General features: G+C 33.0%; 1 protein-coding gene across 9 annotated transcripts in view; it reads left to right on the top strand.

Annotated features, from left to right (window-relative positions):
* Positions 1 to 18,904, top strand: part of ZEB1 (zinc finger E-box binding homeobox 1) — a 210,379-nt gene that overhangs the window by 53,262 nt on the left and 138,213 nt on the right. The window contains exon 2 of one of the 9 annotated variants that reach the window (XM_032144146.2): positions 5,353 to 5,508. The exons of the other annotated variants lie outside the window; for them this stretch is intronic. The gene's annotated coding sequence lies outside the window, so the exon portion shown is untranslated. The remainder of the gene's footprint in view (positions 1 to 5,352; positions 5,509 to 18,904) is intronic. 9 annotated transcript variants of the gene reach the window in all.

The raw sequence follows: 18,904 nt of genomic DNA, 5'->3' as shown, positions 1-18,904 counted from the left end.
AGGATGAGGCATATTTTTTTGGTTGACAGTTTTTAAACTCACTTTCTGAAGGATTGCTTTAAGTAATGTGAATAATATGAATGTAAACTGGTTCTTATATAAATTGAAATATCAATATGTTGACTCTATGTAGAATACTTCAACAACTAGACCTAAATATAGATACTTGCTCTTGCTTTTAGAAAGCCTGTCACAATTCTTGGTAAAAAAGTAGGCATGCACCCAAAAACTTAGAACATTGAGGAAAATTTTTAAATAATTACACTTTCTAAAATACATGATTTTAGGAAGAGTGCTTTATTATATACTATGTATGTATATATACATACACATACACACATGTAGATGCATATATATTTACTCTATCTGGGTGTGTGTCTGTATATGTATACAGTCATTCCTCAGTATCCTCAGGTGGTTGGTGCCAGGACACCCTCAGATACCAAAATCCAAATACTGTGCCATAGTATTTGCATATAAGCTGTGCATATCCTCTCATGTACTTTATTTATTTATTTATCTATTTATTTATTTATTGAGACATGGTCTTGCTCTGTCACACAGGCATGAGTGCACTGGTACAATCATGGCTCACTGCAGCCTCGACCTCCTGGGCTCAATCGATCCCCCCACTTCAGCCTCCCAAGTAGCTGGGACCACAGGCACGCACCACCATGCCCAGCTAACTTTTGAACTTTTTTGTAGAGATAGAGTTTCACTGTATCGCCCAGGAGGGTCTTAAACTCCTGGGCTCAAGCGATCCTCCCACCTTGACCTCTCAAAGTGTTGGGATTACAGGCGTGAGCCACTGCACCCACGCATCCTCTTGTATACGTTAAATCATCTCTAGCTTACTTATAATACCTAATACAATACAAATGCTATGTAAATAGCTGTTATATTGATTTTTATTTGTATTATTTTTTGTTTTGTTGTTTTTTAAATTTTTTTCCTGAATATTGTGTGTGTGTGTGTATTGTGATGTTACTTTGTGATTTAAGGTAATTCAAGTAAAACTCGTTAAGCATTTATTTTCTGTTTTAGTAGCATAAGATAAATCTTGGTTTTATATGTTAAAATATTTTATCTTTTTAATAATAAATGATAAGAATATTTTATTCCCTTTTAGTTCATAGACTATGGGAAGTGGAGTAGGGAGTGAAAGTGGTGGCTGTGGTATGGTGGAAGTAATTTTTTTAACATCACTGCCTGTCCAAAATAATTTTGATGAATGATTTTAGGTGTTGTCTAATAAGTGCTCTGACTTTTGAAACCAGTTGAACTAACAAGCATGTTGTGCTTTACTAGAAACATCTTGTAAGTTCTGACTTTGAAAAGACAGTGGAATCTAAATTGAGTTAGTGGAGGACATATCTTTACAATTAAATCTAAAGTGTTTCAACTATTTCTTTTTTTAATCTCCTGTTTATTTTTCTTGTAAAATTAATATTTTTGATTGACCAATCATAATTGCATACATTTATGGGGTACAATGTGATGTTTTGATATATGTATACAGTGTGATGTGCTTATGCTAATTAACATATCTGTCACCTCACCTATAATATTTTATATTGAGACATTTGAAATTTACTTTTATTATTTTGAAATACTTAGTACATTATTATTGACTCTTGTCAACTTGCTACGGAATAGATCTCAAACTTATTCTTCCTCTCTACCTGAAACTTCGTACCCCTTGATCAACTCCCCCCATCACCCTCCTACCCTAGCCTCTGGTAACCATTGTTCTATTCTCTACTTCTATGAATTTAACCTTATTAGATTCCACATACAAGTGAAATCATATGGCATTTGTTTTTCTCTGCCTGATTTATTTCACTTAGCATAATATCCTCCAGATTCATCCATGTTGTTGCAAGTGACCAGATTTTCCCCTTTTTAAATGCTGAATAGTATTCCATTGTGTGTATATACCACATTTCCTTGATTCATCCATTGATAGACACTTAGGTGTTTCCATATCCTGGCTATTGTAAATAATGCAACAATGAACATAGGAGTGCAGATATCCCTTTGACATATTGACTCCAGTTCCTTTGGCTATATAACCAGAAGTGGGATCACTGGATCATATAGTAGTTCTATTTTTAGTTTTTTGGGGGAAACTTCCATACTATTTTCCATAATGGGTGAACTAATTTGCATTCCCACCAACAACGTACTGTATAAGAGTTATCATTTCTCCACACCCTGTCCAACATCCACCTTTCATCTTTTTGATAAAAGCTACTCTAACAGGTATAAAGTAATACCGCATTGTGGTTTTAATTTGTAATTCTCTAGTAATTAGTGATGCTGAGCATTTTTTCTTGTACCAGTTGGCCATTCGTGTGTCTTCTGAGAAATGCCTGTTCAGGTTCTTTGCCCATTTTTTAAAATTGGGTAATTTGTTGTTTGAGTTACTTAAATATTTTGGATATTAACCCCTTATTAAATGTATGATTTGCAGATATTTCTTTTTATATTTCCTGTTTACAAATTTTCTAAACTTCTCTTGCTGCTCATTTATATAGAGTTGGGATGAGTTATGTCACCTGAAGCAGTCAAGATAAGACTGTTTCTACTCCTATCCATGTGGCAGGCTTACTTTGTTACCCAATCCAATGAAAAAGGGTGCCAGGATGTAAAAGAAAAATAGATGTGATGACCGGGTGCAGTGGTTCACGCCTGTAATCCCAGCACTTTGGGAGGCCGAGGCAGGTGGATCACGAGGTCAGGAGATCAAAAAATAGATGTGATGCCATGAAACATTCTAGGGAATTATCTTTTTTAGAGAGAGTTTTGATAACAATTTTTACATATTTTTAAAACTCATATTCTTAGTCTGAAGAGTTGGGAATAAGGTCGAATGTGTGTCTTAAAGCTAATAGTATAAAAAGAGAAGTATAAAATTTAAGTTAATCATACAACTTTCTTTCCCTAACTTTATGAATTGATTTTTTGCAATTTCTGGAGCTAATGAGGTGAATGTCTGAAATTGAGTATGTAGGTTAAAAAGTTGAAATTTTCCTAATAAAATTATATCTCTTTATAAGGTGTAACTATTTCTTTTATTATAGTAAAAGGAGCATCTGTAGTTCTTAAGAGGTCTTGATTTTGCTGCCAGCTAGTTGTGTGACTTTGGGTAAATAATGTCATATGACTGGACCTGTTTCTTTATTTGTAAAATTGTGTGTGTGTTAAATTCTAAGACTGTTTTTAAAAATTTTTTTGTGGAGACTGGGTCTTGCTTTGTTGCCAAGGCTGGTCTGAACTCCTGGTTTCAAGTAGTCTTCCCCATCTTGACCTCACAAACTGCTCGGATTATAGGCATGAGCCTCCATGCCTGGCCAAATTGTAAGATTCTTATAATAGATGAGTAGAATATATTTAAGATTATATAAAAACACAAGTCACTTCATGTTCATCATCTGCTGGAACATGAAACCAGCTTTCTTGTGTAGATGTGTTATCAGTAATGTTATTCACACCAAGAGGATCATTCTGTGGTTTTTAATTCATGATTTTATAATCTGATAGTGACTTTTCATTATGTCTCCTGATTTATAATTACATCACGGCCATTATGATTGGAATCATTGGGAAGAGTTGAAATGAGCAATTTAGAATTGTTTCTGCAATACAGAAATCCTTATTTTTTGTTGGGGGGTGATGGAGGAGATATCTCTATGTTCTTTAATTTCATTTGACTAAGGAATTTATCTTTGGTCTTCTTCCAGAGTGAGGACATGAATACTTCCATAGTTATATTCCATATTAATCACAGTTTGCTTTGTGGGTTTCATTAGGCTAAATAAAAAAAACATAGTTACGTATTTTCTGCTTTAAAAAATGCTTCTTGATATAAAGTCTTCTCAGATCAGTCCCACATGTGATAAACCTATTGAAACTATTAAACTCCCCCAATGTGCTTGCTTCTCTCTTGGAAATCTATCCATTTCTGTGTCTATGTACCACTCACTCTCCCCTATCATATTTTAGGTTATAAGCTCCTTTCCTTTATATCTCATAGCACCCAGGAAAGAACTTTATTAGTCTCTGAATAGTTTATAAATGTTATTGCTATTGAGAATTTTGGATTTAAATTATTGGAATGAATAGATTAATGCTATTTCTAGTATATCTAACTGGGAGTCGGTGTTATTAACTCAAAGACATAGCAGTTTTATTAAGCTCTAGGCTTTGTTTCTGAAGTCAGTTTCTCTTAATCATAAGTGGATTATTCACTTTATATTCTCTTATATAATGCCTTGGTATCAGGTTATTGATAGGTAAACATCAGGAATAGGTTGGATAGATATGCATGCATGTGTACACGTGCACATGTATGTGAGAGAGAGAGAGAAGGATTACACATAGAATATATGAGAATTTGAGGTGTGTGTAATGCTTATAACTCAGCTGAGTCTTACATAGCTATCTAGTTATGTACACTTAATTTTGGACCTTTTATAGTTGAAATTCAGAAACATTTTTTAAGGAAAATAAGGATGTGATTTTCTTTCCTTCATGTTTTCAGTTTAGCTTTATTTGATTGTATTTTTGCTAAAGACTTAAATTGTCAATAACTATTGAAATGGGCCAACTTATAGCTGAGCACAAAGTATGTTAGGGCACTGAGATATATCTTAACATTTGGGAATAATTTAATGTGTCTAATATTTGAGAAGGATCAAAACAGACTGTACAACCCAATAATCATGAAGCCTATGGTCAAAAATCGTATATAATTGACAGGCCCTATGAAGAGTAGCCATAAGAATCAAGAGAAAAAGAGCCTACACTGGTACAGAAAAAGAGCTGAGTCATTTTTGTATTATAATTAGAAGTTGGTAACCATAAATTTTGTCTTCCCAATACACAAAGTATCATGATCAGGCAGGGTTATGCTTAAGTGTAACCTCTAACTTCTTGTGGTATGTACTATTACAAGTAGTTGATGATTTAATAAATATAAATATAGATGATACTGTCAGAGTGTTTCCAGACATTACAGTTAGCTTTTAGGTGAAGGCAGTGCTTGACAGAACCTAAGTTTGTGACTCCATAATTTATTATATCATCTAATACCATCTTTATCTTGTATTAATTTGGGTTATAGGATAATTGGGGTAACTTTTTGGTGAGGGATTGAAATCTTCTTAAAAGCGTTTTCAGAAGATACTAGAATTTTATGGGATTCTTTTATTATAGCATGTCTTCTCAAATACAATATTAGGACTGCCTGAACAGGAGGTAAATCATATTCACCTTATTTTCCAGTTTAGAGTTACTGCTCTTATCAGTTGGTGGGTGTGGGAACAACTTAATAAAGTTTGGGTAATTTAGTTTTCAGTTTAAATTCTCAACTGGCAATTGGCCGAAAACTCCCATCTGAAGACATGATCATCCAAATGTCATTTTGTGATTTGGCTACTGTCTGCTTGACATAGGAAAGCACTATCAAGAAAGACTAATGGAGTGACTATCAAAAGGAAGTCAATGGTAAGAGTTTTCATTTAAATTGTGTGTGTGTGTGTGTGTAAAGCCTACCAATTTATTATATTTGAATTAAAATTTTAGAACTTTAAAAATCTAGGACATAATGACAAGTGTTTGAATTTTATATGTCTGTCACTTATATTTTAATAAAATATACGCGAAGAATGGTTTTATAGATAAGAGATTTTACATACTTAATGTTGATAAATAGTATAAAAGTATGGAAAATCAATTATATAGTTCATGTCTGGTTTCAAAATTCAATTTTTATAGTTTTATTGTAGTTATTTAAAGTAGTATATTATAAATATTGCTTAACCAAAGTTTAACTTCTAAAAAATTCATACTAAACTGAGTTTTTCTGTTCAGTTTCATAAGTGCTTCTTAAAGTAGACAAATTTTGTGGTAGTCTGTTGAATGCTGTTTTGTTTTTTATTTTCATTGTAAAATAGGAAAGAAAAAAGTATAATATATGACAAAATCCATTTGGTTTAACATTAATTCTTTAAAAATGTATAATTGCTACTATACTTTGGCGGAAACTATTAAATTTGTAAGATAAGACATTTATATTGTATACCCAAAACAAAGTGGAGTAGCTGTTCATAATATGGCGCAGAATCAAATTTTGGTGATAAAATCAGACATCTCTCTCCTGGCTTATGCATACTCCCACTGAGAAAATAATTTCTAAATTTGGTTACATTTTCATATACTTCAAATGACCTTAAATTTATATTTTTCTCCTGAATATATTTGATTCCTGTGTATCCCTTTTTTTGGGCATCTGTGTCCAATTGGATCCATGATTAGTTACGTTAGCTTTGGACAAGAATGGAGGTAGGATCTTAGCAAGTTTGAAATCTTGAAGATTGATCTTTATCTGAGATTATTCCAGCGTGTCCATGGACATAGTAGTTTTGTGATAACAAGATAATGGCTGATGAAGATTAGCATATTAATAATAGATTATAATTCTGTTAACCATTCTATTGTCAAATATGTCATTTTTGCGATTCACATAGTTTGAGTAATTTTTCATGCCCAAATAGAGATGTGAAAATTCTGTTAATTGAATCTGGCCGTGTTCTTAGCTGTTTTCTAGAGCTTAATAAACGTATCAGGAAGAGCTCTTGTGACAAGCACCCAGTACAGCATCTGTCATTATGTAATCATTCCAGTGTTTACAGTCAACTAAGTACTTGAGATGGCAACATTCATACTTTAGTCCCTCTGTCTAGTAATTCATATTTGTGTAGTCTATCTACTATGTGTCACCCATTTAGGTAGGTGCTGAGAATAAAATGGTGGGGTTAAAAACAGATATTCCCTGTTATTGAACTTCCAGTGCCAATGGTAATTACAGTGTAGATATAATTACACACTGCAACTGGAACCAATACTATAAAATGGCATAAGTTCCTATAGGAGTAGGAACAATAAAGTTAGTTTTTAAATAAAGCACAGAACCTACACATTTATTTGAGTGAATTGATAACTTGCTTTTGAACTTTTAAAGTTAATTCTATTAATATCTGCTAAGCTAGGCATCAGAAAGACTAAATTCTAACCATAGAAAAATACATTTTTTATGCTGCTATTCTGTTTTCTTAGATTTCTTAAGAATTTACAACAAAGCCCTGTCAAAGCAGCATTCTTACTTGAGAATTTCACTTATGGGAGAGTTCTTACAGGATTTCAAGAAGGAAAGCCCTGAAGAGGGACACTGATTTCCTCAACTGAATTTAAAATTGTTACATGCAGACATTTTTAAAGGTAGTATGATTTTCCTTAATCAAGTCAACTTTATATCTTTTTAAAGAAGGGAATGTGACATTTATGTTTTTCATACACACACACACACACACACACACACACACACAGAAGCATACATGTCGATTACGTTTTGGAAAATAAAATCCAAAGAGCATTTGGATGTCTGAATGTTTATGCTTCATCTCTGCAGTGACTTCTAAATTTAGTTTTTTTCTGGATATACTCAGAGTCATCAACCTGAGTTCAAGTATTCTGATTTGAAGATCTCAACTTAAAGATCTAGGCAGTCCCCGTTGTCAGTGCTAGGAGAAAGATGTCCTTCCCATACCTTCCAGAAAGAGTGCCTTGAAGAAATATTCCTTCCTGGGTAACGTGCTGTGGAATGTACATGATATTCATTTTTCTTTGACAGCTCCTTTTGGTTCTGTTTAGTTGGCTTTGATAGGTTCATGATGCCCAGTGGAGAATTTGGTATTTAGCCACAAAAAGATATTTAAGACACATAATTATGTAAATATTGCAGATGGAGGATGATACATAGCATTTCTTTTATCGAAATGAATTTGAAATGACTTCTTTCTAAAACAAAATTCACCAATAGTCATCAGTTTTTAATTATGTAACTTCTCAATATAGGAAATAATCAGTGTCTGATTGGCTGTGTATGTTGGAGTGTAATGGCTTTTGTTTTGAATTTGGGAATTTCTACTGTCAGAAGAAATGAGTTGCGAATTACATTGGTGTTAGAAGAAATGAATTGGAAGTTCGAATGAGAAAAATTTAAATAAAAGTTATTGTTTATAGATATGGAAAGGAAAATAATGTTTTTAGTTCAATATGAGAAAGAACCTTTTAAATGTAGAAAATAAAATGGGGTGCCTTTCTACATCCATTCTTAAGAATTTGGCAGAAGTTATGAAGTTAAAAAGAAGGAGTTCCTGCTGATATAAGTCACAAGGATTATTTGAAGGAAATTTATGTCACATCTTGTAAAATCATGATATTGATAATTACAAATATGTAAAACTTTATGTGAAATAGTTATTACTAAAAATATTGAGCTACTATTTATAGTGAGATCATTATTAAATAAATTTAACAGATAGAATAGCAAATCACATTTATTCATTCAATATATTCTTACCAACCTGCTATATGTCAGTCATTGCACTAGGTATGGCATAGTCATAAATAAGACTGATGTGATCCCATAGGTCTTGCAGGGAATATAGAAATTAAGCAAGTAATTACCATAAAGTATAGTGGCTTATGATATTATAAAAAACAAAGCGGTCCTTTCTTAAGGATACCTTGAAATTGATCTGTAGTATATTAATTTTAATCCGTTCATATTCCTCATGAAATGAGGTTGTTCATTTTGATGTAAAAATTAGACTGACCTTCTTTACAGTTAGTAGAGACTGAAAAAGGTCTTATTATTTGTATAACTTATTTAAAATGAGAAACTGCTGTGGAAAGATCTGCAGGTTTCTGAGATACCAAGAAATGTGAATATGAGCAGAACAAACATATGCATGTTATATACATTATAAATGTCATTTAAGACAATTATATGCAGCAGTTTTATATTTAAAACTACCAAGTTGTAGTAGTTAAGAAGTTGGGCTCCAGAGTCATACTGGTTGGGTGTGAGTATTAACTCTGACACTTACCAGCTTTGCAATCTTAGGAAAGCTGCATAACTCTACTGTGCTTCAGTTTCCTTACCTGTAAAATGGGGATAATAAGAGTATATATCTTGTGGAAAAATATATTATTTGATATATGAAGATGTTAGAAGAGTATCTAGCATATGGAAAGTGCATAGAAAGGGCTCCATATGTTGTTTTAGTTAATAATAACAATAATGATAATTTCTTCATCTTAAAAATATGCTGCTTCATTCATAAAGTTGTGCCAATGGAAATAATTGCAGATGATGCTTAAAATACAAACAATATATATTTCAGAGTGGTATGTAAAGAGCTTTTATTATTACTGCTAAACAAAAAAAAGTCTGTGAAATTCTCATCTAAGCTTTGGGGCCTCTTTAGCTGAATTTCAGCAGTCACTCAAAGGCTTTCTAGAGATGCCATCTAGAGATACTTTATAACCTAGTCTCTTTTTTTTTTTTTTTTTGCAATCCTGAATTTTTTTTTTATTGTAAGATGCTGAATGAGAGAAAATTATTTCAATACTACAAGTATGGTTTCCCATGACCACAATTAGTTCTAATGTAACCAGTCAACAGTAGTCTATTGAAAACCACTAGCTATTAATATAGTGTCATGGTAGCCTAAAAGAATTATGCTATCCTTCTACTTAGGCTCTAGGGAGACAAGAGCCATGTAAAGAATATTTAAAGCACAAAATCTGAGACCTAGTTCCTGCTCTGCCACTAATAAACAGAGGGATCTTAGATATGTGAACCTGTTAAAATTATGAGGCCATCTTAGCATCTCAGTATTCTTATTATATATATCGTGTATATACACACACGGCCATCCAATATTCCTTTTCCAAATTGAAATGAGAGGAATTCATTAGGGTTGTTTTAATTTCCAAATTTACTGAGTAAAAGAATTCTGTTCTAAAAATTATTTTGTATAATGCCTTCAATTTACCTGCACTATTTCAAGGCTTCTCAGATATTCCCATACAAATTATCTAGTGTTTCTGCATCACTTTGTGATCTTTTCATTAATGTCAAGTGTAATGTTTTTTAACTTCACAAGGGAAACATGAAATTCCTTTAGTGTGCCTCATTTTCAGACATTTTCTTGTTGATTAAAATTCCTTTTTTAAATAAAGTTTCAACATGTACTAAATAATTTTTTTACCTTTGAATTAACTTTTTATAAATGAATTTTAAATAATGACAGCAGTCATTACAAACTCTGCTGTTGGCAACACTGGAGGGCATTTCTAGTTCTTCAGACAGTGTCATGAGTTCTCAGAATAATTTACCAATTCATTGAACAGCAGACTAGCATTTTAAGGGAAAGGAACTAAAACAAGCATGATACATATATTATACATATATATATATATACACACACATACTATGTATATATTATACATAGACAGATAATATAAATATCCATGTATAATATATACATTATATAATATATGGATAATACATATATATTGGATGTATGTATACACACATCTGCTTTACCAAATGTTCTCACTGAATCACTACTCCTAAAAAGGGGGGAGTATTTGCGATCTGCTCATTGAAGCACCACTATATTATCTATCCAGTTGTTTATTAGTGTCATGGAGGCCTGTGCTCTGATAGGTTTAGCATCAAGTGAACATTGAGTAAAAAATGTATATGTATATACTCATACATACATACATACATACATACTCATCAGAAGTTAGTTGCTGTGCTTATTGAACTACTAGATGCTAACATAGTCATAATTAGAATAATTTTTCAGATAAAAATGAGAGTTAAAATAGATGCCCTTTATAGACTTAGTAGAAGATTTAAGACTACCTATATTTTGAATTACTGTATTTTAAATGTTAAAATATTTTCAAGGGTTTTGAATGCAAACATTTTTAGGGAAAGGATACAATTATATAATATTAAATATTAACATGCAATGATATGAAAGAAGACTGAAGTTTATAAGAAAATTCAATTAGCATAAAGAAAAACTTTTTTTTCTTGGGAGGATTTGCTTACTGTGGTGTATTGGGGAAAAAATCTTATATATCATTAAGTAATCATTAACATGGTAAAAGTAAAGTCAAGGACCAGCAAAAATAACCTAATTGTTTTGAAAATAAGGTGACAAATAGACAATCCCATCTTACGCTGTAACATACTTTGTATAAGAGGGGATACATGATAACCGCTAGAACCGTGGTGGATGTGCAGGTGGTAGATACACAAGGGGTATAAGAAAGTCTTTCTAGTTCAAATGTATTTCTACCACGTACTTTACCCAGTAGAAATGCATTTACATTTTTAAGAGGAGCGTATAAATCTTTCAAATATTTCTGTTGATATATATACCTGTCGTTCACTTAAATACCTGAGTACCTACTAAGTATAAAATACCCCATTATTTTATGTTTAGCACAGTGAGGCTGTAACAGTTTACACTCCTATTATGTAGCTGAGACCATTTGGTCTCTTAGAGAAGGGAGTATCAGTTAGTTACAAAAGGACTCATTTGAATCATGAGATAATTTGTGAGAATGCAGACCCAAGTAATATGCTCTAATAAAATCAGAAGGCAGCATGCTTTTGTTGAGAAATGGAGGTAGGAAGGTAACAACATAAAATAACCTACTTTGTATTGGTTCAGTGTACCCCATAAACTGTCATCTCTTTTTTGTTTGTTTTGAGGGTACAAATTATTACATTTTCTGATATTCTCTTTCCTAAAGTATTGTTGGACTGAAACTTAACAAATTCTCCGCTTTTTCTGTCTCTGTCTGTCTGTCTCTCTCTCTCTCTGTGTATATATAGATATGTATATCTATATATACACACACACATATATATACACCTATGTATTCTTTCTATACATACACAGTAACAGTATTTGCAAATCAAATTTAATTTTAAAATGAATCTTTTAAAGCGTGGGTGAATCTGTGCCAGTCACACACAGGGCAGTCTGTCATATCTTTTGCATCCTTGCTTTGTATTGGTTGTGAATGTTTGTTATATAGTAGGGTAGGTAATTCCATTTTTACTTGTACTAGAATATATCTGGCTTAATAGATGATGTTCCAAAGCCTTGAATAAAAAAAAAAACCTTAGTGTAAAAAATTTCAGGCATACACTTAAGAGAGACTAGTGTAATAAACCCCATGGCCTAGATTTAACAATCAGCAAAATTTTGCCACGTTTGCTTCATCTACTCTCTTCTTTTTCCTCAACTGTTTTTAAAGTAGATCCCAGACTTCAAGCCTTTTCATTCCTACATCCTTTCATATGCATTTCTTTAAAAGAAGGAATTTTTCTTATATAACCACAATACCTTTATTACACCCAACAAAATTAACAATAACTACTAACCACCTCATATTCTCTCTGTATTCAGTTTCTCTGCTTTTGACTGAAAAATGTCATTTTTACGTTTAGATTGTTCTTTCAGAATCCAACCAAGATCTGTATAACATTTGGTTGTTAGGACTGCTGTATAATTAAAAGGTCTTTTCTTTCCCACCACTTGTTTACCTCACTCACCCCCAAACCCCCTCCTTCCTCCTTCCCTCCCCTTTTCCCTTTCATGTGTTAATGACAAAACTGGGTAAACTATCCTGTAGAATATCCTCCATTCTGGATTTCTCTGTTGCCTTCTAACTTGTTCCTGTAGCCTCTGAATTTCCTGCGAATTAAAAGTTGGCTTGAAAGACTTAATTAATTTCAGGTTCAGCTTTGGTTTTGGTGTTGAGGATGGAAGGCATGCAGGAATACTTCGCACATGGAACTGTTTCTTCATACTGCATCACTTCAAGGAGCATATAATGTCTGCTTGTCATACTCTTAGCAATGCTAAAATTGGGCAGTGGTGCCAGCCCAATCTCTCTATTGAGAGTTTTCTACCAATCTTTCCTCCCGTGGGAAAAGTTGCTGACTGTTCTTTGAATCAATTCTGTCATTAGGGTTTGCAAGACAATGAATTTTTGAATCTGCCACCCCTTACACATTTATTAGTGGAAATTCTTCTATAAGAAGAAATTTCCTTCATAAATTACACCTTTTTGGTTTATCTGAAACAGTGTATACTGGAAAGAAGCCTGGTGTCTTAAATATCATCTGTTAATACCTAGTGTAACATTCCAAAGGTAACTTGAGATACTGCAAGGACCGCTTAGCACCCTGAGTACCTATTTTACATGTGACTCTGAGGACTTTCACAGAATAAAGATATTTCTTATTTTATTTTAATGAAAATTGTCAGTATCAGGATAATTTTATGTAGTCAACATATGTACAGTGTTGGTCCTATAGAAGTTGGAGACCTTTTCCCAGTTTTATTTGGTCAAATACATTATTTTGTGATGAAATAACTGTGAGTGATGAGTTGAGCCTCAAAGAGCATACTTCATTAAATCAACAAGCTGAACAGTATCATCTAACCAAAGCTGTAGAATAAATGGCAATAAACTTAAATTCAGGAATGAAACAATCACCATTTTTGTTACAAATTTATCCACCCGTCATCACTAACCCCATTTTTATTTAATACTGGTAATGAACAAAACCTGAAGAAGAAATAAAACTAAAATATTTCATTTGTAGATGACATGATTAATTACCTAGAAAAATCTATAGCAATCAGCTCTAAAATCATTTATTAAATAATAAAAATTTAATAAATTACCAGATATACTATATCTTTATACCATGTGAAAATCATTCTGGGAAAATATCCCATTCAGAATTGCAACAAACAAAATGTAATATCTAGCAATACATTTGAGGGAGATGTTAGATCTTTGGAAAATAAATTAACATCCAGTGTATTTGAAACAATTTTAAGATTCAAATAAAAGCAGAGAAACTGTTTCTAAATCAAGAATATTGGCAAATTATTTGACTAAAAGTAATCTATAGATTTTTGAGTTTAACCTCTAACTTCTAAAATTTCTAGTGATTTATTTTATAGTGATTCCGTAATGAGAAGTCTTGTCCTACTAAATATCAAAAGGTTTTAAAGCAAGAGGTCTAAAACAGTGATAATGATGTAAGAATAGGTGTCTTACCCAGATACCAGAAGAGACTTCTCTGTCTGTTGGAGATTTAAGTATAAATTTTCTGGCCAGGCCCAGTGGCTCACGCTTGTAATCCCAGCACTTTGGGAGGCCAAGGAGGTCAGATCATTTGAGAACAGGAGTTCAAGGCCAGCCTGGCCAACATGGTAAAACCCCATCTCTACTAAAAATAGAGAAATTAGCTGGGTGTGGTGGTGCATGCCTGTAGTCTCAGCTACTCGGGAGGCTAAGGCAGAAGAGTCACTTGACCCCAGGTGGCAGGGGTTGCAGTGAGATGAGATTGTGCCACTGCACTCCAGACTGGGCGACAGTGAGACTGTCTCAAAAAAAAAAAGTAAATTTCCCTTGAAGCCCGACTTTATGGCTGGTGAGAGTCAAGAGACATGGCCTGCATCCCATGACTTACACAAATCCCTGTGGCTGACTCAGACCTCAGTTTCTCTGCCTCTGCTTGCGTGCCACCTTGGTTTCTGCCAGTGTCAATACATATGTGAAACCAGCCGCTTTACTAGTTTCAAACATTTAACATTTTGTGAGTTAAGAAATCCTGAATGGGTGATAGACCAGCAAATGATTTTCTTAATTTTTGAATGGAACATGCTATCTACTTTCATTCTTTCTTCTACTCATACTTCCCTGAATTAATACAGTTGTTTTCTTAAGAGGAATACTGAACAAATAAGCTTGTTTTCATTTTGTAAAACATAGATTACTGGAGCACTATGAGGAATACAAAATTTGTCCCATCTATTAACATATACAATAACTAAATGTATGACAAAATATTCTTTCCTAAGAGAGGGGCACTTAAAGGATATTTGTTCAGTGATGTTGGATAGTACTATTCAGTGATATAGCTCAAAACTAATTAGACAAAAATCATCTGTATATTACACAACCATAGGAATAAAAAAGAAAAGGTAGCAGAGAGAATACCTTTACATCTCATATTTGAAGAATTAGTAGAACTCACCCAGAAGATACTTGAATATTAAAAATTTTTGTTGGACCAAAATATTATGATTAAAAGGATAATAGAAAATTGTGGAAACTACATTAAAAATTATAAGGAAAATGATAATAGCTATAAGTTATATATTGTTGTAAATATGCAAGTTTAGAGATCAAGATTATAATACATAAATGAGAAATGAATATGACAGATTAAGAATATGAAAGTAAAGACATGAATAATATGAGGTTTTTTTCATTGTATCAAAGGACATAAATTTTTAAAAAGAGAAATCTAATATTTGCAAGTAAGCAGTGTTAACAGACCCTTTTAGGAAATAATGCAGGAATACATGCTGAGAGTCACAATAATGTTTAGAAATTTCATAATAACATATTAGGAAACACTATGCTCATTATCAATCATATATATATATAGAACATGCCCAGCTTAAAAACTAATTATAGAACAGCAACATAAAATATTACATTTAAATGATTATTTTTGGAGACTGTAGAATAACACTGTTCAGGAGAGCTTTGTGGTGATAGAAATATCCTGTGATTGCACTGTCCAATTTGTAGCCATTTGGCACATGTGGCTACTGAGCCCTTAAAATGTGGCTAGGGCAACTGAGAAACTGAATTTTTAATTTAATGTTAATTATTTAAATTTAAATAGATAAATGGGGCTAGCGGCCACAATTTTAGATAGTGTAGTTCCAGAAATAAGGAGAAATGTTTGGTATAAGTGAAAATAAAATAGTAAATTTATATGCCATGATTACAAGTATGTACATAACTAAATGTACATATGGAAAGTGATAGTCACAATTAAAATATTTGTGTTAGGATTGAAGGAAATAGGTAATTGTTTTTAAATGCTAGGTTACATGACAATAATGTAACACTTCAGCCCTGTACTGGTACTGTTCAGTATGGTAGCCACCAGCCTGATGTGCAATTTAAACTTACATCTGTTTAAGTAAAATTAAAAATTCAGTACCTTAATCACACTAGCCAGATTCCAAATGGGCAGTAGTCATATATGGCTAATGTTTACCTTTTCGAACAATGAAGCTATAGAACATTTTTGCCATTGCCAAAAGTTCTATTGTACAGTGTTGTAGAAAGAACTGGTAAAAGGAATATACTGGAAGAAGTCACTGATAGTTTGTCAGTAGTTTCTAAGGGCACATGAGAATTAAAACTGGAAATTGGATTCAGTAAAAAGTATATGAAGGAAGAGTATCATAAGATCCTATTCCTGTAACCTAGATTAGTGCTCCTTTTTTTTTTTTTTTTTTTGAGATAGAGTCTCACTCTGTCGCCCAGGCTGGAGTGTAGTAGTGTGATTTCAGCTCACTGCAGCCTCACCACCTCCTATATTTAAGTGATTGTCCTGCCTCAGCTACCCAAGTAGCTGGAATTACAGGCATGTTCCATCACTCCTGACTAATTTTTGTACTTTTAGTAGAGACAGGGTTTCTCCATGTTTCCCAGGCTGGTCTGGAATTCCTGAGCTCAAGTAATTCACTTGCCTTGGCCTCCCAAAGTGCTAGGATTACAGGCTTGAGCCACTGCGCCTGACCTATACCAGTGCTCCTTGAAGAATGGGCTATGAACTGGTGCTGGCTTGTTAATCAATCCATGACTAAATGCTTACTCTCAATTTCTGTATTGGTTTAGAAACTATTATAGTCATGTGATATTTGTGTCACATCACCTGTGTCCCTGGTTGAAGTTCAGGCCGATAGTTTTAACGCAGTTGCCTGGAAAGTTTTATGTAGAGTGAGCTGAGTATAGTCATGACGGTAGTCCATGAACATGGATCCCCAATAGGGAGAAAACAATCCTTCACTACAGATTGCATGAGAAACATTGGCCAGCATTAAAGAAGGAAAGTAGATTGCTCAGGGAAGTTTTGTAGGGAACTTAAAATGAGATGTTAGTATGGCTTAGTAATCTGTATTTGCAGGTGAAATGAAAAATTCAGCCCTAAATCTCTGAATGTGGTAAACTTAGACTTCATCTTCTGCAGGTGGAAATGAGGCAAGGGATCCATTATCCACAGCATGAGTAAGTTTCTAGTCAGTTCCTCTGTCTAGGGAGTTTGTTTTCCCGTTTTGCCCTTGTTGGCCTGGGAGATTCAACCAGCTAGCAGTCTTTTCCTTTCAGTAAGATTTCCAACTTTGTGTTGGCCTTTACCCCTTTTTAGCTCTTTTTGTCATATTATCTGCACTTAGTACTTTGTAACTGTTTTCACCCCTTCCCCCCAAAGTTAGTTCAAAGGCTTACAGGATGTTGAAAATAGGAAAATTGTTTTTAAATTAAGTGAGTTTTTGTGTACACTTATTTCTTTAGTCTAAAGTTTTGTTTTAAATCTCTTTTTCACATTTAAACCTGATTCCCCAAGACAAGATATAAAATTGATTTGTGAAATGTGGAAAGGTTTTTACTGCCTGTAATCGAAGCATAATCTGTCCATTAAAGCATTATTTTAGTGATGAAGGGTGGACATACATCCCAAGTTTACTACCTGTTTTCTTACTGTGATTTTGACCATACAGCAAATGGTATTTTATACTCGGAAGTAAAATGCACCATACACATTGTCCGGTATGTTTTGAGTTTTAATTCTACATTTTCAGATTTTGGGGTCAAATGGAATCAAGTACTTTATAAATAAAGTTTCTTCTGATTCTACTGGCCTACATATTAGACTTTTTAAAGTATACACATTCAGTCCTTTATCCATACCATTAATCTAATGTTGATTTTAGCATTTCTTCATTTTTCTTTCTTTTTTCTTTTCTTTTTTTTTTTTTTTTTTTTTTTTTGAGATGGAGTCTTGCTCTGGCACCCAGGCTGGAGTGCAGTGGCACAGTCTCAGCTCACTGCAACCTCCGCCTCCCAGGTTCAAGCAGTTCTCCTGCCTTAGCCCCCCGAGTAACTGGGATTGCAGGCGCTTGCCACCACGTCCAGCTAATTTTTGTATTTTTAGTAGAGATAGGGTTTCACCATGTTGGCCAGGCTGGTCTCGAACTCCTGACCTCATAATCCACCCGCCTTGGCCTCTCAAAGTGCTGGAATTACAGGCATGAGCCACCACACCTGGCCAGCGTTTCTTCTTTTTCTCTCTAATTTATCAAATTTAGAAACAGTTGGAAAACATTTAAAGGAAATAAGTCTCTGTGTTTTTAATAATAGTTTGAAAGTTAAAGGAAAACAAATGAATAATATTCTGTTTATTACAGTCAGACAAAATGTACATATTAAAATACATAAGGAAATATAGAATGGCGTCTTCTGATTTCAATTTAATATTATGGTAATGATTTACTTAGGCAGAATTATAGCTATAGACAACTATTTTATCACTTGATTTATATTGATCTACTCCGTATGGATGAAAACAGTTAATACTAAAGCATTAAGAAGGTATATTACTTTTCATCTGTATTAATATTCTTCTTTTGATATTTGATATTTAATAATATATTTTAAAGTACTCTGCATGATTTCCTGATCTTAAAGCATTCCATTCCTTTCAAGGAATTTGGATTATAATATAGTTACTGTATTTTCTCATTAATATTTTAGGATATGGCATCTTAAAATATTGTATTCCTAACATTTAATATATAATTAAATATCTATATTAGTATTATTTTATATAACATATTTTCAAACTCCTCAGAACATTTGTAGGTTTTCGTTTAATTTTATGTAAGTTTCACCTTAAGAATATTGACTAATTGGTTAATATTCTTCTTAATCATCAAAATTTTTTTAAATGCTTACTATGTACCAGGACCTATTTAAGGTACTACAGATAATCAGTGTGTCAAAAAACAAAACCAAAATTCCTTTCCTCATGGAGTTTTACATTCCAGTAGATTGATTCTACTGTTGATTCATACTA

The sequence above is a fragment of the Hylobates moloch genome, unplaced genomic scaffold, assembly GCF_009828535.3.
Source record: "Hylobates moloch isolate HMO894 unplaced genomic scaffold, HMol_V3 SCAFFOLD_3, whole genome shotgun sequence".
In the NCBI taxonomy this organism is placed as follows: Eukaryota; Metazoa; Chordata; class Mammalia; order Primates; family Hylobatidae; genus Hylobates; species Hylobates moloch.
The sequence above is the reverse complement of the archived record's forward strand: the minus strand, read 5'-3'. Positions and strand labels throughout refer to the sequence as shown.